Consider the following 26,095-nt stretch of genomic DNA (forward strand, 5'->3'; position numbering starts at 1 on the left):
TCATATGACATGCATGATTTTTTGTTGGGTTTCAACTCTTCATCAGAGGCTCTGGTAGTCACACAAACTTACGTAAGAGAAAGGGAGGAAAGCCCCCCAAGGATGTTAGACTTGGCGCCACAAACAATGCTCGCTAACCAAACACCATCAATACAACTTAACGCGTTTCCAATGTACTCCTTAAATCGCGTCCTCCGTCTATGTCCTCATGTCCTACATCGTCCTGAAGGGCGTCTACACCCCACGCTGAGCCAATAACCCCCCCCCAGGGTATACGATAGACCAGCGATGCACGTCTATATTAGGTACAAGCCTAACCGCGGGAGAGAACTCTGTACTTGACACAATGGGGAAACAACCGGAGTACAGTAAGAAAAGAGAAGTTCACTTCTCCTGTTCCTCTTCTTTAAAGGTATTCTTTTCCTATCGCGTTCGGCCTCTCTTATCGGAGTATCGATTGATTGGCAAAGGAGGCGGGGATACGATGGTTTGTGTTAGACACCTTATTTATATAGGTTAGTTATTTTAGTTATTTAGCGACGCACCATAGTAGACGCATATTGAACGGGACTAGTGACGTTTGGGATATGTTGGGTTAGAGACCGGAAAATCAGTTAGCGATAGAACATTCCAGGGTAACGACGTGTTTAGTGACAGAGACTTCTACTGTGGCCCTTTTATCATAATAAATACATGTTGAATAGTTCATCAGAGTCGACTACATCTCTTCACTAGTTAAAATAGATGTGCCAGTTCTTGTTTGTGTTGTAGTTCAACTGCACGTAATACACCCGGACAATTACACCCAAACGATTGCAGAGTAATTGGTTGACTTCAAGACAGCCTGAACTAGCAACATCACAGTGGCGACCCCGAACCTCGAAGCCGGACCCCTGTTGAAGCCGAACATCGAACCGAACCTCGAAGCCGGACCCCTGATGAAGCTGAACATCGAACCGGACTTCGAAGCAGAACGTTTACTCAGGTGAGGGTCGTGCACTCGAAGATATAAGATTTCATCGGAGTACGGCTGAACACAGCAGTATCGCAGAGTGACTTTGTTCTAGATCTACATACAGTCATCGCCTGTTTGATCGCACGTTCAACGAGCCGTTAACTCAGGGTGACCTTCGTCAGGACCGTAATCATCGCAACGCCTGATCTTCATATGCTGAATCGACCTACAGCCAGAGAAACCGTTCATTCATAACGGGTGAGAGATCGTTAGTGAACCTGTTGGACATATTTTTTCTTCGTCATAGGAGCCACATTGAGTATCAAGTTTTACCTCGTCAGTTTCGAGAAGGACAGTTTACCCGCTGTCAGAAGTATTGTGAGTACTACAAGTTTGGTAGCTAACTAAATCGAAATCGCTCTGTCGTCTTACCCTTGGAGAGATTCTTGTGGAGCAGTTTGCTCATTGAACCGGTTGCTTGCCACGTTTATAACGGTCACTGTGTTTAACCTTTGGAAGGTTAGTGAAGTAATCTTTATCAGTACTGAACATTGATATATCTAGTATTCGTCGGTCTAGACCATATCTAGACTTGTTGATATTGCAGTTGTGGAAACAGCTACATCCACTTAATCTCGTTGAAAACCGTTAGTCGTATAACGGAACGTCGTCGGAGGTGACCTTGGTCTCACCTAGTCTACATTGGACAGTTTGGTCTAGTGAAGCAGAGTACAACAGCAAACTTCGTCGTACTACCAGAGTAGCAGCAGAAGCAGTGAACTATTTTAGAGAACCGTTATTCGTCAGCCCAGATCAAGTCATCGTCAAGAAAGCCGTTATTCGTCAGCCCAGATCAAGTCATCGTCAAGAAATTCGTTATTCGTCAGTCGTCCAGATCAAGTTGTCGTCAAGAGACTGTTATTTGTCAGTAGTCGTCTACACAAGTCAAGTCATCGCCAGAAGAACCGTTAACCTATTCGTCAGTAACTGTGTACACAAGGTCGTCGGAACTACACATACGGTCATCAACAGTCGTCGAAGAAACTGGAACATTTTGCTGTGGCATATCAGGACATCTGTGGCATTACGTGGGATACTGGTAGCACCGGAGAACAGAGTCAGAACTGGAAGAGAGGCAGTGGAATTTGTTGTGATCTAACATATTCGGGAGTCCGAACAAAGGGATCTTTCTTATCAAAAGCTAAGTGCCATTTTTCTTATTAGTATATGTTTAGATTGCCCTTAGAAATAGATTTTGTCTAAATTTGGTACGTTAGCCTGAGTAAAATCAGGTGGTGCGCCTTAAAACCCGTCGGGGTAGAAGACGTAATTTAGATGAAAAGCTATATTATACGTTTAGGGTTGTAATTTGTTTTGTTTGTGCAAACGTCATATCCGTTGTTGCCTGGTTACTTCGTGACGTTATCATTGTGTGCCATATTGTCACATCCCAACCCATAGTGATAGTCTCATTTAATTATTTCATTTGTTTATATTATTTTAAATTATTTATTTTTATTAATTTAATTAGATCTGTATTTTTTTTTCACTTAATGATAGAAAGTGCGGGTAGGATTCTTTTACTGTGAATCAGACTAAAATAATTTTAGTTTGAGCGGTTAAAATCAAATATGATTTTGCCATGAGAATAATGCCGAAACTGGCTATGTAGTCAAACACTGTCGTCTGGCTAAATTTAGATCTGCAAATTGTTGTACATCTCTTTGGTACAATTTAATTATCTAGACTCTACTTTGAAATATTATTAAGTTGAAGATGAATGAAGGTAGTACATTCTAGATATATATATCTTGTTGAAGATATATTTGACACTGTATACACATATTTGTTTCGTATGGTTAAATAGAACCATAATCTACTCTAGATCTAGACTCTAGACAGTCCTTGAATTTACTCTAAGACACTTCACTGTGACTTCAGTCATACCAGATTTTAAAATTGATCATAGTTATTCATACTAGATCTAAAAGTCATAGTGCTCTTGATAACTATAGATCTAAATAGTATTATTATACATACTATAATATAATAGATTTAAATTTGTGTGTAATACTGGACCTAATATACAGATTTGAATATAACCATAATAACTCAGACTAGATTTACACATTTACTAAATCTATAGATAGAGACATAACACTTAAAACTGGTATAAAAGTGTGTAAAAACTTTTAAAGTATAGCCATAACCAATATAGGCTAAGGAAAAATATATATAAAATATAAAACACAATGGCTACATCATCATATGTGGACCTTAAGGAGGTTAAGGAAACAGCTATGCAGGATGGAAAGGCCATGGAGTTAAAAGGAAAAGACTTAGCCGCTTATGTACAGCAAGTTGTGAGGGAAGAAATGGAACGTCAAGATAAAATAAGAAGGGAAAAAGAAGAGATAGAAAGACAAGAAGAACATCAAAGACAAGAGATAGAGAGGCAAGAAAGGATCAGAAAGGAAGAATATGAGAAACAAAAAGAGGACCAAGATAGGCAAGACAAGGAGAGAGAAAAAATTAGAGAACATGAAGCTAAAATGGAGAAGATGAGATTGGATGCAGCACAAGCCAGAGCCCAAACTGAACAAGGAAATAACACAAATAACTCAAATAATTATACCACTCAAAGAGACAACCCTAATTCACAGACATGGCTAAAGAGAAAAATACAAAGTTTTGATGAACAGAAGGATGACATTGGTGATTTCCTGAAAAGATATGAGGCAAAAATGTCTACATTTAATATGCCTGAAGAAGAATGGTCTGAAATACTGATAGACTTTGTTCATGGTCAAGCTCTAACAATATGCCAAAATCATGACCATCATATTGATGATAGTTATCAAGTTTTAAAAAGAGAATTATTGAATGCCTATGGTCATAATGCTACAACTTTTAGAAAGAAATATTTTGACAATATACCATCATTAGAAATAGAACCCCAAACTACCATTAATATGGAAAAGGATTTCTTCAATAAGTGGGTAAAATTAGAAAAAGTGAATAACTCTTATGAGGGATTAAAAAATTTTATTCTAGTGGACAACTTTGTAAATAAATGTGATCCTCAGTTACAATCTTTTATTAAAGAAAGAAACCCAAAAACTATAGATGAAATAACAGAAATAATGAGAGTATACAAAAATGCCTATCCAAATAAACCATTTTCTGATAGGGATAAGAGCAAAGTAGATTTAATAGGATACACCAAAGAAAATGTTGATAGAAGTAGAAATAGAAACAGATCAAATAGTGGAAATAGAAAATATAGTGAAATAACTTGTTTTAAATGTCAAGGAAAAGGTCATATAGCAGCTAACTGTAGAAGAGGGAATAGTAGGTCTGGAAGTAGAAATAGACACAATGAACAAAATAACAGTAGATATAGGAGTAGAGATAGGAATGACAGGGGAAATTATAGAAATAGAAGTTACAGTAGGGAATACAAAAACAAAGGTACAGATAGGATATATTTCATGGAAGGAAATAGGAACAATTTTGCAGTGTACCCAGGGTTTGTAGATAGAATTCCGGTGGAATTAATCAGGGATTCAGGTTGTAACACTTTGGCAGTAAAAACTAAATTTGTCAAACCTCATTGATATAAAGGGTTTACTAGGAAAGTAGAATTAGCAGATGGCACCGTAAGGGAATTTAAAGCTATAAGGGTATACATTGAAACCCCATTTTTCACTGGTTATTGTGATGGCATTGCAATACCAGAAATGAGATATGATATGTTAGTAGGAAACATAAAAGGAGTTAAAGAATGTTCAAGAAAAGAATTAGAAGACTGGCAAAACAAATACAAAAACATAAGACAAAATCATGAAAACATAGAAACACAAAATATAACAAGTATGATAATAACAAGATCAATGGATAAAAAAGATGAGAAACAGGAAAATACAATAAATGTAATTAGTAATGATAAAGAAAAACAAACCAGTAATGTAATACAAATAGAAAATACAGATGTTAAGGAAAAAGAGATAGAAAATGAAACACAAAATAGTCTTGAAACACAAATATCTCAAAGTGAAAAAGAAACAACACCCACATTTGCATTAGAACAAATGAATGACAATATTATTGGGAAAATTTATTCAAGAATATCAGATAAAAACAATAATAATCCAATGGAGAAATTTTGTATAGAGAATAAAATATTGTTTAGACAAACAAGTAATGATAACAAGAAAATAAAACAACTTGTCTTACCACAGAAATATTGGAAAGATGTTTTAATCATGACACATGATAATAATTTAGCAGCACATAGGGGAGTAAAGAAATGTTATAGGAATTTGTCAAAACAAGTATTTTGGCCCAAAATGAAAGCAACAATCAACAAATACATAAACTCATGTGACATATGTCAAAAGAGATCTAACAAAAGTCTAGTGAATAAAGCACCTATTCAAGAAATGGATGAACCTACAGCACCATTTCAGAAAGTATCTATTGATTTAATAGGTCCTTTAATTCAAACTGAAAATAATAACAAATACATTCTAACAGTAATAGACATGTTTAGTAGATACCCAGAGGCAATCCCATTATCAAATACAAGTGCAGAGAATATCATTAATGCCATAACTCAAAAAGTAATTACAAGACATGGTATACCTAAAATTATATTGAGTGATCAGGGATCTCAGTTTAAGTCAGAACAATTTAAGAAATGGACTAAACAATACAATATACAACACATATACTCTTCGGTTTACCACCCGGAGAGTAACGGTTTATGTGAACGATATGGTGGATCATTAAAAAGATCACTAACAAAGATAATTCAGAATAATCAGAACAAGTGGGATCATTACATTAACTATGTACTATTTGCTCATAGAAACAACATCCATGAAGCAACACAATTTTCACCATATGAAATAATACATGGAAGAAAACCCAGAGATGAATTAGATGTTTTTAAAGAAAATCTAATAAGCAATGAGAATAAATTAAATAATGACAGTGAAACAACAATCACAACAGAATTGAAAGAAATATGGACTCAAGCATATAACAACAATAAGAAGTACAAACAAAGTGCTCATGAGAATCTAAATAAGAAAAGACAATTGAAAACACTAGAAGTAGGAAACAATGTATTAATATTGATAAATGACCTGAAAAATAAAATTGGTAAACAATGGAAAGGTCCATTTAAGGTGATAAAGCAAATTAGTGATGTGAATTATCAAATTGAAATAAATGGGAAAGTTAAAACATATCACATAAATAATTTGAAACTGTATCATGATAGAGAAGATGAGTTGATACAAAACATTCAGGAGGAAATAGAAAATACATTTTCAGAAAGAGAAGAATGTTTGATGATAATAACAAATGAAAATCACAATGAAAATGATATTAAGGAAATACCTGTAATAGAAACAAAAGAGAATCAAACTTGGCAAAAGATTAATCTTAATAATTTAACTAAGGAAAAGTCAAAAGATATAACTAAAATAATACATGAATACAAAGAAATTTTTTCCAGCATACCAGGAAAAACTAATATTATTAAACATGACATTAAAGTAACAGACTCAAAACCTATCAAGCTTAAGCCATATAGAATACCGCTACATTTACAAGACAAAGTAAAGAAAGAAATAGACAATTTACTAGAATCAGGTATAATTGAGCCATCAACATCTCCTTATGCTTCACCAATTGTGATAGCCAAAAAGAAGAATGGAGATATAAGGTTATGTATTGATTATAGGAAACTTAACAACATCACAGAATTTGACCCATATCCAATGCCAAATATAGAGGATATTTTACATAAATTAAATGGAGCAAAATTTTTTACTAAATTAGATTTAACTAAAGGTTATTGGCAAATACCTTTAACAGAAAATGCTAAACCTTACACAGCATTTGTGACACCATATGGTATTTTTCAATGGAATTATATGAGTTTTGGATTAGTAAATGCACCTGCCACATTTAATAGAATGATGAACATGATAATTGGAAACAAAGAAAATGTTATTTGCTATTTGGATGACATATGTATTTTTAATAATAGTTGGGAGGAACATTTGGTAGATGTAAAAGAAGTATTCAAAATAATAAAAGAAAGTGGACTTACAATTCAAGCAGAAAAAGTAGAAATAGGATTGGAGGAAATAATTTTCTTAGGACATAAAGTAAATAACAACATGATTAGCCCTATTGAAGATAACATAAAGAAAGTACTTAATATTGAAATACCTACAACAAAAAGACAAATTAAAAGCATATTGGGAATAGTAAATTATTACAGAAAGTTTATAAAGAACTTAGCAGAAATAGTGAATCCATTAAATGACTTACTTAAAAAAGGAAAACCTCAAAAAGTAGTCTGTAATGAGGAATGTGTGAAAGCTATTGACAGAATTAAAGATGTTTTTAGTCATGAACTAATATTAAGACTACCTGATAAAGACAAAATATTTTATGTCACAACTGATGCATCTGGTAATGCTATTGGTGGTTGTTTAATGCAGAACTATGATAACTTACATCCTATATTATATGTAAGTAGAAAATTGTCAGAGGCAGAGAAAAAATATAGTGTCATTGAAAGAGAAGCCTTAGCTGTAATATGGGTAATTACTAAGCTAGAGAGCTATTTAATAGGAAGGAAATTCATATTATTAACTGATCATAAACCTATTCAGTATATACAACAAAAGAGCATGAAAAACAGTCGTGTTTATAGATGGTTCTTAGCACTACAGGAGTATAAATTTGAAGTGAAAGCTATTAGTGGAGCTGTGAATATTGTAGCTGATTTATTGTCTAGAATGACATTGAAGTGAAACAGTTTTGTAAATAAACTATGATTATATTGATTATGTAATATATATTAATATATTGACACCATTTATATGTTATGAAAAGGGAGATAAGTAAAGTTGATGTTAAGCATTTAAAAGTAAGTATGGATATTTTTTTTTGTGTGAATCATTTCATATATCATTGACGAAAGTTAGTTCTATGGAAAAGGGTGAGTATAAAAGAAAAATGGACAAAAGCGTATAAAAGGGTGGTAAGAAAAAATTTATTGAATGTGTAAATAAAGTTTATAATTGTTTTTTTGAAATATTGTATTTTATCAGATTACTGCCAGTGAAGAACATTTGAGATGTATAGGACGTGCCCATAAGATGCCACATTTTCCTCCATGATGAACTATGTACCAATGAAGATGATTCTGGAATGTTATGAACTGTTATGAACATTGACATGAATATGAGGAACTGTCAAGATGAAGATGTCAAGATGAAGAGATCAAGATTTTATGTTTGTGGTCTTCCCCTTAAATTGAAAATGCCCTTGTAAGACTTGACAGTAGTGGAAAAATATTGACATATTTTTTTTTCAAGGGGGGGAGGAATCTGTTAGACACCTTATTTATATAGGTTAGTTATTTTAGTTATTTAGCGACGCACCATAGTAGACGCATATTGAACGGGACTAGTGACGTTTGGGATATGTTGGGTTAGAGACCGGAAAATCAGTTAGCGATAGAACATTCCAGGGTAACGACGTGTTTAGTGACAGAGACTTCTACTGTGGCCCTTTTATCATAATAAATACATGTTGAATAGTTCATCAGAGTCGACTACATCTCTTCACTAGTTAAAATAGATGTGCCAGTTCTTGTTTGTGTTGTAGTTCAACTGCACGTAATACACCCGGACAATTACACCCAAACGATTGCAGAGTAATTGGTTGACTTCAAGACAGCCTGAACTAGCAACATCACATTTGTAATCGTGGGTATTGTAAAGTCTTTCAGCCCCCCCCCCCCCCCCACATGCGTGTGTGTTTACCAGCGTGTCAGTATGTGGTTATGTGTGCTACTATTTGTCTAATGTACTACGGTTATGTGTTTTATATGCGTGTCATGTTGGAATATGTTTATATTTGTATTACAATATGTTTACGCCTGTTTAATATTTAAGTAAAAGAAAGGTCAAGGGCGCATGTCACGTTGTCTATTAAAAACGTTACTAAAATATCGTTCATTAAGTTTAAAGAATCTTTTGAGGCCATAACAAAAGTATTCCTTTGGTAATGAATGAAATTAAATCTCATTAATAATAATGCCTACATCATGTACATTAATCTACTACAGTGTGAAGGGTTCTTGTTTCCATAACAAAAATATATAGGTTATAAGTATAGACTATAAGTATAGACTATAACTATAGACTTTCTAAATTCGTTGATTCATGTTTCTGCAGTTTACTATAATCGAACACAGGGCCAGATTTAAGTATGTGCAGGCCTCGTGGCAGGAGTTTTGTGGAGACCCCTAAACATTTTGGACATCTTTAATAATGAAGATCCACTTATGAATATTTAGATTATATATGTATATACCTATAAGTAAAGGCATATCACATTTTAGAATATAGAATTAGAGTACTTTTTAAATTATTTTCGTTTTTATAAAATATAATCTAGTGGGCATTTTTTAGTTTAAAAATGTGTATATTTTTGAATTTCTGGAGGATAAGGCTATAAGGCAATAACACGGCCATAAACCCAGAGCTGCATTTACATATTCCGAGCATGCTACAAGCGGACACTTCTTAATGATAACATGTTGCCCGCAGACTAAGATTTTAAGTGTTGGCGGTAAAAAATGCGAAAAAAAAAATTACAAAAAATGTTAACATTTTTCTAACCCACCCAAATTCTCATATATTTTTTTCTCTTGTGGAGGCCCCTTTCTTGTGGATCCCTGTGGCAATATCCCTTTCTGCCATACCTTAAATCCGGCCCTGATCTAAATACTTCTTTGCAAAGAGAATTGAAAATATAGCAACTATTTGGGTCAATTTATTTGTACATGCTAAGCGAACTGTATACTACTTATCAGCGGTTCACGTCATCTGTTTCATCGTGTAATCGTGCTGACCAAAAAGATTGTTAAAAAAAAATGGTATATAACTAAAACCTACATGCTATACGCCCCTGACCAACATTTTCATTAACTCTTTCTCTTCTTATTGACGATACCATCGTTGATTTGACCTCATTAAATTAAATTAATGTTTAATTTTATAAACTTTATTTTGTGTTATATAAAAAGAGCATGGATTGCCCTTTAATTCTATACCAAATACAACATTTTCTGATAACAAACAACAAAGCTATTGAAGCTTAATCATAACAGGAGGGTGAAATAGTAGTGAGTAAAGTGGAGAAATCCATAGAAACTTGGAAAAATAATTACGGAGCGAAAGAGTTAAACTTTGTGGCTATAATAATCTATTTTATATTAGGATTTGGGTAGAAAAGAAGGCAGGGTGTATCCAATAACAACTCAAACAGACTGGACTGTACTAGTCTAGATAAACACTAAACTAGAAGAGAACAGGCTAGAATAGAATAGAATAGAATAGAATAGAATAGAAGAGATCAGGCTAGAATAGAATAGAAGAGAAGAGAATAGGCTAGAATAGAATAGAATAGAAGAGAAGAGAATAGAAGAGAAGAGAATAGAAGAGAATAGGCTAGAATAGAATAGAATAGAAGAGAATAGGCTAGAATAGAATAGAAGAGAAGAGAACAGGCTAGAATAGAATAGAAGAGAAGAGAATAGGATAGAAGATAACAGGCTAGAATAGAATAGAATAGAATAGAATAAAATAGAATAGAAGAGAAGAGAATAAAATAGAATAGAAGAGAAGAGAAGAGAAAGGGCTAGAATAGAAGAGAAGAGAAGAGAAGATAACAGGCTAGAATAGAATAGAATAGAAGAGAAGAGAAGAGAAGAGGACAGGCTAGAATAGAAGAGAATAGAATAGAACAGGCTAGAATAGAATAGAATAGAATAGAATAGAATAGAAGAGAAGAGAAGAGAAGAGAAAAGGCTAGAATAGAATAGAATAGAAGAGAAGAGAACAGGCTAGAATAGAATAGAATAGAAGAGAATAGAATAGAAGATAACAGGCTAGAATAGAATAGAATAGAATAGAATAAAATAGAATAGAATAGAAGAGAAGAGAATAGAATAGAACAGGCTAGAATAGAATAGAATAGAAGAGAAGAGAATAGAAGAGAATAGAATAGAATAGAACAGGCTAGAATAGAATAGAATAGAATAGAAGAGAATAGAAGAGAAGAGAACAGGCTAGAATAGAATAGAATAGAATAGAATAGAATAGAATAGAATAGAATAGAATAGAATGAAAATAAATAGTTTCGATGTAAAAAAAAAACCAAAGGTACCTAAAACAAAATGGCTCAGTTCTTAGTAGTTGTATTTATTTTCGGTACCAACCAATCAAAAGACCCACCGCCACACCAAGAGAGCTTGTTAGCAGGCCACAGGAAGAAACCGGTTCCTTTTACTTCGAGTGCAAACATCGCCAAGTATAGATTAATAATATATCGGACATTCCTATTCAAGTCGAATCATGCGGGAACGCGGGGGTTAGTGAATATCGATATTTGTACTCTATCGATATCTGTATAAACAAAAGAAGAAATGAAATCGATGGTATTGATAAATAAAGAACTCGACTACTACCTAGTATTTGGTATGACTGTACTGTGTACACCAACTTCTCAACAAAGGTCTAGATCTAGCTATTTGGAAACTAAATTGCATAATAAAAGATGTACATTGCGAATGGCTATTAGGTATAGAAAAACCTAGGGTGATATTGGAGACTTTTACGATAAACTAGACTAGAAAAACCTAGGGTGATATTGGAGACTTTTACGATAAACTAGACTAGAAAAACCTAGGGTGATATTGGAGACTTTTACGATAAACTAAACTAGAAAAACCTAGGGTGATGTTGGAGACTTTTACGATAAACTAAACTAGAAAAACCTAGGGTGATGTTGGAGACTTTTACGATAAACTAAACTAGAAAAACCTAGGGTGATGTTGGAGACTTTTACGATAAACTAGACTAGAAAAACCTAGGGTAATATTGGAGACTTTTACGATAAACTAGACTAGAAAAACCTAGGGTAATATTGGAGACTTTTACGATAAACTAGACTAGAAAAACCTAGGGTAGGGTAACGTGGGGCAAAAAGCCCTTCGGGGTAAAAGGCCTTTCTTAATTTTTGTGCGAATGGCTTATTGGATGATTCAAATTAAGACTTCCTGAGATAGCTTACTTCCGTTCTTTTAATGCACGTTGAGCTTGATGTAGTAGCTTGTCAATTTATCGTCACAGATCACTTTGAATTTTTCTACCTATCTCACTATAAGGTAAGGGCTCATTTTATTTGTCTGTATTTTTATTATGTGTTATTTTATCCTTAATTGTAAATATTCTTTGCAAAGGATTTTCAATTGAAATCCTTATAGATGTTGCTATACTCTAAAAGCGACATGGTGAAAGTTAATATATTGATCGTTTCAACATCACCTATGTTGGGGTAAAATGCCCATTAGAGTTGGGGGCAGGAAGCCTTTATCGAAATCTGGTCATAAAAGATCTAGATGTATAATGTATAAAATCTAGAAATCTCTATTAGATAAATTTTAGACTTCATTGTCGCTAGATTTAAGATTATTCTAGATTTATATTTAACTAGATTGTTACTAGATCTATAATATACAAATAATCTACAAAATTCTAGATTCTAGACTGGGATCTAAGAATAAATTATATTATATAAATACAAGTTCAATAGGTCTAAAATGTAAATTAGAAAAATATATCTAAATCTAGATCTATTATAAATAAATCTAATAAAATATATCTAGTCTAGATCTAGTAGATCTATTTCTATATGATAATACTATATGTCTATATCATTATATTATTATATAAATCTATAATAATAGATTTTTATTCTGTACGCAATAGTGATTTGGGGTATTCTAGTCAATCCAGATGAGACAGCAATTAGTATGCGTATTAGTAAGTTTACCTATAGATTTATATTTTCTGTTTGTAAAATGTTTCAGATGTTCCTTCAGAGTTGAAGATTATTACTTCCTAGTCCAAACCTCCCGCAGGACGTCAGGGGATGGGAGCGGGCAGGGTTTAAACCCTGGACCACTGACAAATCTGAACGACAGTCCAGCGCGCAAACCGCACGACCAAAATATCTAGTCTAGATCTAGTAGATCTATTTCTATATGTCTGTATCATTATATTATTATATAAATCTATAATAATAGATTTTTATTCTGTACGCAATAGTGATTTGGGGTATTCTAGTCAATCCAGATGAGACAGCAATTAGTATGCGTATTTGTGATACTTAGATTAGAAAGTAATAGTAAGATCTAGTAGGGCTGTAGATCTAGTCTATAAATTATACCATATTAGTAAGTTTAACTATAGATTTATATTTTCTGTTTGTAAAATGTTTCAGATGTTCCTTGAGAGTTGAAGATTATTACTTCCTAGTCCAAACCTCCCGCAGGACGACAGGGGATGGGAGCGGGCAGGGTTTAAACCCTGGACCACTGACAAATCTGAACGTCAGTCCAGCGCGCAAACCGCACGACCAAGTAGCCATCCATTTTCTAGATCGTTATTATTTATTCTACTTTTGCCTGCTATGTTTGGAATTATATATATTTATCTTTTGAGATCCATAAGCTTTTAAAGTTTAAAATGTGCACAATTTAATTTAAAAATTTTTTTTTTTTTTTTTTCATTTCAGAAAATGTTAAGAAATTACCAGAGAAAAACACAAGGCTCGTATGGTCAACATTCTTGACAGGAGCTTTAAAAGCTATCGCTGATGGGATGCCACTTAACAATGTCTCCGAAAAAATTACATTTATAATTATTAAATATTTCACTTATACTTTTTAAATTTGTTTGTCAAAATTTATTATTTATGTTTGTGTATACCAAATATCGCAAGCTAAAATTATTTAAAAACAAATTCATGTGTTTATATAATTACATACTGGTACACTAGTACATACAACTAAGAGCTGAAAAACATAAAAATAATTTTTAAAGTTTTTAGTTTTCATTAATTTTGCTTCTGCATTTTAATCAATTTTCTTTTTTATCTTGTTTACAAACTAAAATTGAAAACAAAATTACCAGCCTAAATTTATACACAAAAACAAACATCTACGAAGAAAAGAAAATCCTTATTTGCTTGAACATAATTAATAATCAATTATCATTATTATTCTTGTGTGCAAGGATAAAAAAAAATTATTTGAAAACAAAATTACACATACAAATATATATACACAATAATATATACACCTAAGAGATTTAAAAAACAATTAAATTCTTTATTTACCACAATTTTTGCTTTGGGGGTAAGTGGCCCTTGGAAGGGCTTTTTGCCCCAAGTGTGGGGTAAAATGTCCCTTAAAATTTTTTTTTAATTTCATGCAATAATTTTTAGATGCATTGAAATAAATTTATTTTAAAAACTAATTTGTAAATTAGACATGTAACACTAAATGAAAACCAAATTTAAGATAAAATTATATTAATAAGCTAGCTTGTATAGGCCATAGAAGCTTAGGGGGGGCTTTTTGCCCCACGTTACCCTAATATTGGAGACTTTTACGATAAACTAAACTAGAAAAACCTAGGGTGATGTTGGAGACTTTTACGATAAACTAAACTAGAAAAACCTAGGGTGATGTTGGAGACTTTTACGATAAACTAGACTAGAAAAACCTAGGGTGATATTGGAGACTTTTACGATAAACTAAACTAGAAAAACCTAGGGTGATATTGGAGACTTTTACGATAAACTAGACTAGAAAAACCTAGGGTAATATTGGAGACTTTTACGATAAACTAAACTAGAAAAACCTAGGGTGATATTGGAGACTTTTACGATAAACTAGACTAGAAAAACCTAGGGTAATATTGGAGACTTTAAACTAGACTAGAAAAACCTAGGGTACTATTGGAGACTTTTACGATAAACTAGACTAGAAAAACCTAGGGTGATATTGGAGACTTTTACGATAAACTAAACTAGAAAAACCTAGGGTGATATTGGAGACTTTTACGATAAACTAGACTAGAAAAACCTAGGGTGATATTGGAGACTTTTACGATAAACTAAACTAGAAAAACCTAGGGTGATATTGGAGACTTTTACGATAAACTAGACTAGAAAAACCTAGGGTAATATTGGAGACTTTTACGATAAACTAGACTAGAAAAACCTAGGGTGATGTTGGAGACTTTTACGATAAACTAGACTAGAAAAACCTAGGGTGATATTGGAGACTTTTACGATAAACTAGACTAGAAAAACCTAGAGTGATATCGGAGACTTTTACGATAAACTAAACTAGAAAAACCTAGGGTAATATTGGAGACTTTTACGATAAACTAAACTAGAAAAACCTAGGGTAATATTGGAGACTTTAAACTAGACTAGAAAAACCTAGGGTAATATTGGAGACTTTTACGATAAACTAAACTAGAAAAACCTAGGGTAATATTGGAGACTTTTACGATAAACTAAACTAGAAAAACCTAGGGTAATATTGGAGACTTTAAACTAGACTAGAAAAACCTAGGGTGATATTGGAGACTTTTACGATAAACTAAACTAGAAAAACCTAGGGTAATATTGGAGACTTTTACGATAAACTAAACTAGAAAAACCTAGGGTAATATTGGAGACTTTAAACTAGACTAGAAAAACCTAGGGTGATATTGGAGACTTTTACGATAAACTAGACAATGTCAAGGACGCTTATTCCAGCTTCAGGGTTGCCAACGAAATAAAAAATAATTCAGCCATAACTTTAACCATGGGCGTAGCCAGAGGGGGGGTTTGGGGTTCAACCCCCCCCCCCCCCCCGAAACGAAATTAAGTGACTGATCTTTGCTTTCATTTTGTTTATTTTAGGTGAGATTTTAATACTAAATCATCACTTACTACAGCACAGCCGAGGGGTTTTTGAGTTAAAAACCCTCTACCAGGGGTTTTTAAGTTTAAAACCCCCTACCTGGGGGTTTTGAGATTTAAAAAAACCCTATCAGGGGGTTTAGAGATACAAATCCCTCTACCAGGGGGTTTTGAGTTTAAAACCCCCTACCAGAGATTTTTGCAGTTAAATCGCCCTCTTCTATTAAACAAAGCAAAAAAAGGAAACAAAAATCCACAAATTCCAACAACACAGTTAAGGAAAATTTTGATTTTAAAACCCCTCCAAAATTTACGATAAACCCCCTCTTCAATACAAAAAAAAAAGCAAATTACACACTCAAAATTCTATGAGCGTAGCCAAAGGGGTTTTGAGTTTAATTCCCCCCCCCCTCCAGTTGGGGTTTGAAGCTAAAAAGTACCTATTCAATATAAAAATTTACACACTATAAAATCTATGAGCGTAGCAAAAGGGGTTTTGAGTTTAAAACCCCCTGCCAGCTTGGTTTGAAGCTGAAAACTACCTCTTCAATATTTAAAAAAAAAGCAAATTGCGCACTCAAAATGCTATGAGCGTAGCCAAAGGGAGTTTTGAGTTTAAACCCCCCTCCTCCAGATGGCTTTTTCTTTAAAGTTTAAAACCCCTCCAGATGGTTTTGAGTTTAAAATTCCCCTACAGAGCGTTTAGAGTTGTAAACCTCTCCCTTCAATATTATTTTAAAGCAAACTACAGTCACCAAATTCTATGATCGTAGCTAAATGGGGTTTTGAATAAAAAAAAACCCACCAAACTCCAGAGATTTTTTAGTTTAAAACCCCTCAATAGATGATTTTGACGAAAAAAACTTTCCTTTTCGATATAAAATCTAAAGCAAAATACAGGCGTGTAATTCCAGGAGCGTAGTCAATAAAGGTTACAAATTTCTACCAGTGGCTTGGGCCCCATTAATAAAGTGTGAATAGTCTTCTGCCGAAATTGAAAAACACTAAATGTGGCTCAACAAAGATGGCTAAGACAGATTTTAGGAGTCAGTCATAGAGATCGGAACTAAATCAAAGAAATCCTATGCCGAACTGGGAGTCGACCCCTTAGTAAGGCTGTGACAGAGCGTCGCATGAGGTTTTTGCTGGACATGTTCTCCGACAAAATGAATTACGCAAAATAAGAGTAGCGGAAACAGCTTGCGGGAAAATGTGCCGAACGGTGCGAGAGGGTCTAAGTCAGTAAGAATAGCACATTAGGTTTTTGAAATAAAACTTTTTAATAGCAGGTAAATGCACTGTAGATACCTCAGAATATGCATTTTTTTGGCTTTCAAGACCAGAAATAGCGCTGCGAGCTCCCCCAGACCCTAGCAAAGGCGGGGAGTCTACACGTTTTCCACTAATTCCGAGAAGAATCTATTCTAGGGCACATTAAACGTCTTCCGAAAGGGTCAGAATGTAATAAAGATTAATATGTACACACACACAGATATTTTTTTTCCCAAACCCCCCCCCCCCGAAAAAAAATCCTGGCTACGCCCATGACTTTAACTCTTTCTTTCCGTAATTATTTTCCTCGTTTCGAAAGTATTATTCATTTTGTTCATTTGAATTTCACTATCCTGTTATGATTAAACTTCAATAACTTTTTTTGTTTGTTATCAGTAAATGTTCTATTTGGTATTAAATTGTTGGAGAGAGCATCCTCTTTTTACAAAACACAAATTAAAGTTTATGAATTAAAAAATCCATTACGTTTAATGGGGGTCAAATCAACTCTGGCATCGTCAATGAGGAAAGAAAGAGTTAACAATATCCCAATTCTTTGCATAAACTCTGCTTCATTACCGATATTTAGTTGCCCATATATTTTAAAATAATTAGGCCTATTAGAGTGAAAGTCCTGATTGAAAATTATTTTGTGCTATAAAAAGGAAGATCTTAGAAAATGTTATTTTTCAAAGCTTAAAAGTGTCAACAAAATTTTATCGACTTTTACACCGGATACACCAAGAGGCTAGCTATTTATAGTATTTTTCGTCATGTATAAGAATCTTAAAGAGCCACACTGGTGATATGCGGTCTCACGTATTGTCAACTTTTGATCTAGATCTATTTATTGAGCATAGGAGAACTCCCTGTGTTTAGTCTCTTGAAGACAAAGGCGGCCTTGGTTGAGTGGGCCAGCAGCACTAGGAGTGCCCAGTGATCTATCAAATGTTTTATCGTTTAGTCACCGTCAGCCAATCGCACAAATATTGTGGTCCTGAGATCTGTAACTGTTGTAGTAGCCGGCCTCTGGGTAAGATATATTACAAACATATTTGATATAATAAGTAAGTGCAGATAATACTTCGTATATTAAAGACACGTTATAATACATTGACTAAATGGAAAAAAAATTAATTGTGAATTGTGTATAACTGATCTCAAATTTTCGGCAGGTTTCCTTTTTATTTTTTAAAATTTTTGATCTAAGTTAGAACTAGAATGAACGAAATTGAAAACAAATGTAAAACATATTTATATTTATCTCCCCTAAGTAAACTTGACTACCACGTACTTTTAGCTCTGCTTAGAGATTCTTATGAGCTGTAGAGAGAGATGGTGTCAGAATGTATTCCTTGTTAGTAGCACTATTTGGCGCATGACAGATATGAATAGATTTAAATGTTTTCCATTCGGTTACTCCAGAGTGCAACGAAATACATGTAACAAATGAGATGACTAGTATAGAGCTATAGTTAGTGTCATGCTTACGTACTATAATCCAAATTATGCATCACTAAATTTAGAAAGCCTTCAGGATAGAAGACTCAAAAATAAAGTAGCAATTATACATAAAACACTGAACTGAACCATAATCTTTAAATACAAAAACAAAATCTATTAAAATACTCAGAAAGACACACAGAAAAAGGCACATTCCTCATTCCATATGTTAGGAAAATTTGAGTCAGTCATGAAAACAAATGACTTCACAGAATTCAAGTCATTGATTAACATGCATGACTAGATTGACCTTATAACAGGCTTAGGACGTTATCATCTTTTTGGAAGTAACGTCTGTATTTAATAAGATAAGTTATTATTGTATAAAGCTGTTTGTGGCGAAATATCTAGGTTGAATCTGGGGCTGCGTAGCCACGTAAATACTGCACTACTCATTAATCTTCGGATTTGAAGAAAAGAGAAAAAAAAGCCTTTTTTTCCAATTACATTAAAATACTGGTCATAATTCAAAGTGTATCCTAGACTTTATAATGTTTTCATGTTAAATTGTATCGAGTGCCAGAGTCTTCATTTTTACTATTATTTGCATTGAATGATTACATGAACTTGTACTAAGAGTTAAATGTGGTATAGTTGTATAGGTTTTATAATGTTCTGTAGGAGCGCAACTTTCAACAGAATCTTAAAGATGATAAAATACCCAAGTCTGTGAAAGCTCCCCAAGACTGACACGCCCCTGTCGAATACTTCAGTAATCTGCAAGAAACAAAGCTGTTCATTCTCCCCCCCCCGCTCCTCGCCCCCCCCTCCCCCGCAAGGCGCTTGATTTCTTTTCGCTCTCTCATTTGTCTACATTTTCACAATCACCCAATTAAACTATCAATCACAGGCTCCAACGGGTGTCTGGAGATCGATACTTTCATTCGATTTATCGATTAGCTCAATTCATTTTTTCCCCCCCCTCTGTGCCCTAGTACTAAAATAATGGCTACTTTATCGGTACATTAGACTTGTTTTTTATATACTTTTTTATTGGACTATAGTCATGTGTACACATTCCTCTTCTTAGCTTGTGAATTCTTTATCTGATGGTTCAAGACAAATTTGAATCCATCCTCGATACAAGGCTAGAAAAAGATGTCACGTTTGGGAACACCTTAGGATGCCTAACATCAGGGTTAAAATATACTGCCTGGAAATCATTTAAGGCTATATCTACGAATACAATAATTATTAAAGATATACTTAGCCCAAAGATCTCCAGAGCAGGGCACACTTCTCCTAAGTACCCCAAGACACACGACCAGTGGCTAAGTATATACAGTTCACAACACACAGCAATGTCCGGTGGTCAAGCTGGTAACTCAGGAGCAGGTGGCGACTAAACACACCTTCCCTGACTACATCACCACGACCGCTACATTAAGACGTTTACGATTGAGTCACTTTAGTTTTGTACTACTCATATTTCTCTCTCTTTTGTTTTCAATTTCTCTTTTTTTTTTCTTTTCCCTCTAGCTCCCTCTCTTTCTCTTCATTTCTTTTTCTTTCTGTCAATCATTTCTTTTCTCTTTATGTCTCTCTCCTTGTGTCTCTCTCTCTTTATGTCTCTCTCCTTGTGTCTCTCTCTCTTTATGTCTCTCTCTGTATGTCTCTCTCCTTATGTCTCTCTCCTTGTGTCTCTCTCTCCTTGTGTCTCTCTCCTTGTGTCTCTCTCTCTTTATGTCACTCTCTTTATGTCTCTCTCTGTATGTCTCTCTCCTTGTGTCTCTCTCTCCTTATGTCTCTCTCCTTGTGTCTCTCTCTCCTTGTGTCTCTCTCCTTGTGTCTCTCTCTCTTTATGTCTCTCTCTTTATGTCTATCTCTGTATGTCTCTCTCCTTATGTCTCTCTCCTTGTGTCTCTCTCTCCTTATGTCTCTCTCCTTGTGTCTCTCTCTCCTTGTGTCTCTCTACTTGTGTCTCTCTCTCTTTATGTCTCTCTCTTTATGTCTCTCTCTTTATGTCTCTCTCTTTATGTCTCTCTCTTTATGTCTCTCTCTTAATGTCTCTCTCCTTGAGTCTCTCTCTTTATGTCTCTCTCCTTGTGTCTCTCTCTTTATGTCTCTCTCATTGTGTCTCTCTCTCTTTATGTCTCTCTCTTTATGTCTCTCTCTGTATGTCTCTCTCCTTGTTTCTCTCTCCTTGTGTCTCTCTCTTTATGTCTCTCTCCTTGTGTCTCTCTCTTTATGTCTCTCTCCTTGTGTCTCTCTCTTTATGTCTCTCTCCTTGTGTCTCTCTTTTTATGTCTCTCTCCTTATCTCTCTTCGCTCTCCCCTTTCTCTTCATTGTTACATTTGTTTTTTCGTCGCTTTCTTACACTCTTTAGAGTTGTCTCTGTCTCTGTCTTAAGATTTGTCTCTGTATCTGTCTTAAGATTTGTCTCTTTCTCTGACTTTAGATTTGTCTCTTTCTCTGTCTTTAGATTTGTCTCTTTCTCTGTCTTTAGATTTGTCTCTGTATCTGTCTTAAGATTTATCGCTTTCTCTATCTTTAGATCTGTCTCTTTCTCTATCTTTAGATCTGTCTCTTTGTCTAAGATTTATCTCTTTCTCTATCTTTAGATCTGTCTCTTTCTCTATCTTTAGATCTGTCTCTTTCTATATCGTTAGATCTGTCTCTTTCTATATCGTTAGATCTGTCTCTTTCTCTATCTTTAGATCGCTCTCTTTCTCTGTCTTTAGATTTGTCTCTTTCTCTATCTTTAGATTTGTCTCTTTCTCTGACTTTAGATTTGTCTCTTTCTCTGTCTTTAGATTTGTCTATTTCTCTGTCTATAGAATTGTCTTTTTCTCTATCTTTAGATTTTTCTCTTTCTCTGTCTTAAGATTTATCGCTTTCTCAGTCCTAAGATTTGTCTTTCTCTACCTTTAGAATTGTCTCTTTGTCTAAGATTTATCTCTTTCTCTGTCTTTAGATTTGCCTATTTCTCTTTCTTTAGAATTGTCTCTTTGTCTAAGATTTATCTCTTTCTCTCTCTTTAGATTTGTCTCTGTCTCTGTCTTTAGATTTGTCTCTTTCTCTGACTTTAGATTTGTATCTTTCTCTGTCTTTAGATTTGTCTCTTTCTCTGTCTTTAGATTTGTCTCTTTTTCTGACTTTAGATTTGTCTCTTTCTCTGACTTTAGATTTGTCTCTTTCTCTGTCTTTAGATTTGTCTCTTTCTCTGTCTTTAGATTTGTCTCTTTCTCTGACTTTACATTTGTCTCTTTCTCTGTCTTTACATTTTTCTCTTTCTCTGTCTTTAGATTTGTCTCTTTCTCTGTCTTTAGATTTGTCTCTTTCTCTGACTTTAGATTTGTCTCTTTCTCTGTCTTTAGATTTGTCTCTTTCTCTGTCTTTAGATTTGTCTCTGTCTCTGTCTAAAGATTTGTCTCTATCAGTCTTAAGATTTTTCTCTTTCTCTGAATTTAGATTTGTCTCTTTCTCTGACTTTAGATTTTTCTCTTTCTCTGAATTTAGATTTGTCTCTTTCTCTGATTTTAGATTTGTCTCTTTCTCTGACTTTAGAAATGTCTCTTTCTCTGTCTTTAGATTTGTCACTTTCTCTGTCTTTAGATTTGTCTCTTTCTCTGTCTTTAGATTTGTCTGTCTCTATTTCTTATCTCTCTTGTGTTCTAACTCTTTACTACTTCACCCCTAATGCTTTTTCCACCAGACTCGCTAGTTACCGCGTATTTCCTGACAACTATATTTATTGTAGTAGCCGGCAACTATCTCGAGACATCATTTTATATTTAATGCGCTAGACGGTTGAACTCGAATTGAACTTTGAGGACTCTAGCACTAAATCTTCGCTTAGAAACAACTTTTCAAGTCATTAGGTGCGACCACTAAGGTGTAAAGGAAAGTCACTTTATGTCACGTGAATTTATTTTGAAGTAAACATATCAAAGCAATACATTTAGACATAAAGTTGCCAGTGGTATCTTAGTGTAAGGCGAAGTTTAGAGAACAAAATACTGCTATGAAAAAAAAAAATTATTAATATCAGGTCCGGATTCAAGGGGTGTCCAGAGTGGGGAAGCCTGAACAAGGACCGAACAATGCCTGAACAAGGCCTTACGATTTATGGAACAATATTTACAGTAAAAAGTGGCGAGGTGCTTGAGTTGGAAAGCACTTGTCTTGTGAATCAAGGTGTCTCGAGTTCAAATCTCGGTGAAGAATGTGATCTTGAATCTCAGGGTTTTAATGACACCATCGAATCCACCCATCTCTTAACGGGTGACTGGTATGAGTTAAGAAAAGTAAAATCGGTTGGTCAATTTGCTGGCCACATGACATCAGCCAACAACAACACATCAACGTTGTAGAGTCTACATGATCTGCCCTAAAGGTTGTTTAAAGGGATAGTTTAGTCAACAAAATAGGGAACTTCCAATTATTAATTGACTTTTTGTTATTTGAAACATTTATTCATGTTCTTATAGGTACAATAAATAAATGTTTAAAGTTTCAACTTGATCAATGCAATTATCAAAGGGGACGAACCCCGACATATTTAGCCTTATCTTTTATTACTTAAAGATTAATTTTCCTTGTTGGTATCAAGAAGAATAATGATTTGCCAGTAATTAACTTACTAAATGGTTAAGCGTTTATTCATGTCTTATCAATGCCAATCAATAATTGTACAAAGTTTCAATTTTATCCAAGAATGGGTGTGGGAGAAATAGCGAGTGCAAACAGACCAGACAGACAGACAAACAGAGTGAGTTACTATAAGCTTTGTACAAAATATGCGTTCTACGCTTTACATTTAATACATGAGTATATGTTGGCGCCGCGTCCGATTACTGAGTGTGTGGGATTACTGAGTGTGTGGGATTACTGAGTGTGTCGGATTACTGAGTGTTTCGGATTACTATGTGTGTCGGATTAAGAAGTATAAGATCAGGGGTGGCCAACCTATGGCGTATGCGCCAAAAGTGGGGCGTTGCACGATTACACTAAACAAAAAATAAATAAAATCTGATTATTAAAAATTTTTAAAGAAAATAGTTTAGCACCATATCAAGCCGCGGAGTTACGCTACTGCACGAAAGTCTCTGCATAAAAAGTCGATTTTAAAAAAATGTGCGTGATATTTACATACAAAGTGCATTCTTAGCCTTTATAAACAAATATAAATGTTTTCTTTTAATTTTAGCTGCTAGTGGACTTAAGTGGACCAGAAAAACACATTTAACTAATATTTATATTGGTTGTGAACATTTCTTGTACATTTTATAAATATATTTGACTTAGTGATACTGAAAGTGCACATAAGACTGTCTTTCTTTGGTAACATATTGTAACATTGCCTCCCTTACATTTACTTCATTGTTTTAGAATTGGTGTATTTTTATGAAAAAATTGCTTGCATAATTAATTTTATAAATTAAACGTTGCACCTAAACTTTTCAAGCCACATCGCATGGTGAAATAATATTTTTCATATTTCTTCTAGTTTACGATATCTGAATGTGACAGACGGACAGATGGATTTTTTGCACAAACCTAATAGGGCTTTTACCCTTACGGGGGCCTCTAACAATGATAATAACAAAAAAAAAATTTTCACAAGAATTTAACTTATTAGCTATTGCGAACCTCAAATTGCCCGAAATAATTATAAAACTAATCAGACCAATAAACAAAAAAAAAACACGTTGGTTTAATGTTATTTATAGCATAGTATTGTCTTTTAAAAGTGTATAGTTCTGTTTATATTTGTTATTGTTTTTTTTTTTTTTTAAGACATTTTTTTTATGTTACCTATTTAAGCTTTTTGTTATTAGAAAAAATGATGATAATTTCAACATTTTCAAAGATCTAATCGTCTTTAAGTTACTCTAAGGAAAAACTAGATGATCAGACACATTTGAAGAAGCAAAGTTACGTCTAGGAAATCATCAATTAAATAAAGTGAACTAAAGTAAACTAAGCCGTCATTGGCTGATAGAGTTACTGGAACTGTAATCTTACATATGCCTGTCCGATACCGATGCGATCAAATATTTTCATTCATGAAACTGAGGTTACGAAATGAAGTCTTCATATAAGACAGCGGTTCTCAACCTTTTAAGCTCGGCGACCCCTTTTTACAATCCACCACTCTGACGCGACCCCTCTTCCACACACACACATACAGCAATAGAAGAATAGACAATAACAATCCATATTTTCAATGGCCTTAGGCGACCCCTGGAAAATCGTCAATCGACCCCCAAGGGGGTCGCGATCCACAGGTTGAGAACCCCTGATATAAAAAATTGGCGAATGTCAAGCAAATTGACAAATATATTGCTTGTGAATTTATATATATATTTTTTTACATTTAAAACTGCTATCAGTCTTCACAAATTAAAATCAGTCTATAGATCCTACAGAAATACTAAATTAAAATTATAAATGCCAACGTTAACAGAGAAAGACTTCATAAGTAAAGTTTAATTTTGTTTTATTCCCTCATCTACTATACATAAAAGAGTATCACAAACCAAATAATGTACAAATGACCATACTTTCAAGGACTGAAACTTATCAAATTGTAAGTAGCGCATCTGAATCAGAAGTAAAAAATGTTGGCGCATGGAACCAATAGTTTGGCCACCCCCTGTGTTAGACTATTAAGACTCCACTGTCATTCTATTCTTTATTAGAAAAAACAAATATCATCGATTGTAATTCTAAGAATCGTCTATTAACAAAATAACATTTTTGTCAATGAAGCAGGAATTTAGATTGCTATCTCACATTCCTAAAACTAGTGTTACTGATATTATACGGATGAAATTGTTTAAAAAAATCTAAATTTAACTTTTTTTTCTTCCATTGCTTCCTCTCTCTTCTCACACACAGACACATACACACACACACTTGGAGAGAAACTCGCACTTAACACGTAACAGTCCCATTTATTCAAAGTAACGTCTGCTAAGTGTCTTGAAACACTGTTGACACGAAGTTGATTAAAATGTCACGAGCTTCGCCCCGGAACTGCTGCTAAAGATTTCCCAAGTTCAACCAAAAATTAAAGGAAAATAATAATAAAAAAAGTTGTTTTATTTTCAAGCCTCAACAACGTCTGACTATTTTATTGCAATTTTTCCATCCCTTTTCTTTTCTATTTTTTTTTCTCTTAGATTTTTCCTGGGTTTTTTCTAAGTTTTATTTTTTATGCTTTATTTATTTATTTATTTTTATTCTCGAATTCAAAATTAACTTTTTTTTTACGCCTATAAGCCTTGGTTGAAGTGAAGACCGCCGTTCGGGTTTAGTACTTGTACCAACTTTATGAGCTCTGAAGGTATTCGATCTCTATAGGTTTGAGGCTTTTATGAGTATTTTGTCTTTTTTTTCTTTGAATTGTATTTATAGTGAGATACTGGTACTAAGATACATCTGTTTTGCACTATTGAAATAGAAAAGAGTTTTAATTTTACTCACTACAACTCACATACAACTAGAAGGAAATGAGAAGGCTGACACACTCGCCAAGAGTGGGAGAACAAACTCAC

General features: G+C 33.9%; 1 protein-coding gene and 2 long non-coding RNA genes across 3 annotated transcripts in view; 2 read left to right on the top strand and 1 right to left on the bottom strand.

Moving 5' to 3' along the window:
* LOC106073878 (dopamine D2-like receptor) overlaps positions 1–26,095 on the bottom strand; it is a 392,532-nt gene that overhangs the window by 292,859 nt on the left and 73,578 nt on the right. The window lies entirely within an intron of this gene.
* LOC129922677 (uncharacterized) lies at positions 494–8,585 on the top strand. Its single transcript, XR_008774580.1, has 2 exons — positions 494–2,741; positions 8,092–8,585. It is a non-coding gene; the product is annotated as an uncharacterized LOC129922677 (long non-coding RNA).
* On the top strand, positions 12,024–13,786 carry LOC106064081 (uncharacterized). Its single transcript, XR_008774581.1, has 2 exons — positions 12,024–12,218; positions 13,631–13,786. It is a non-coding gene; the product is annotated as an uncharacterized LOC106064081 (long non-coding RNA).

Source organism: Biomphalaria glabrata, chromosome 14, assembly GCF_947242115.1.
Source record: "Biomphalaria glabrata chromosome 14, xgBioGlab47.1, whole genome shotgun sequence".
Lineage (NCBI taxonomy): Eukaryota > Metazoa > Mollusca > Gastropoda > Planorbidae > Biomphalaria > Biomphalaria glabrata.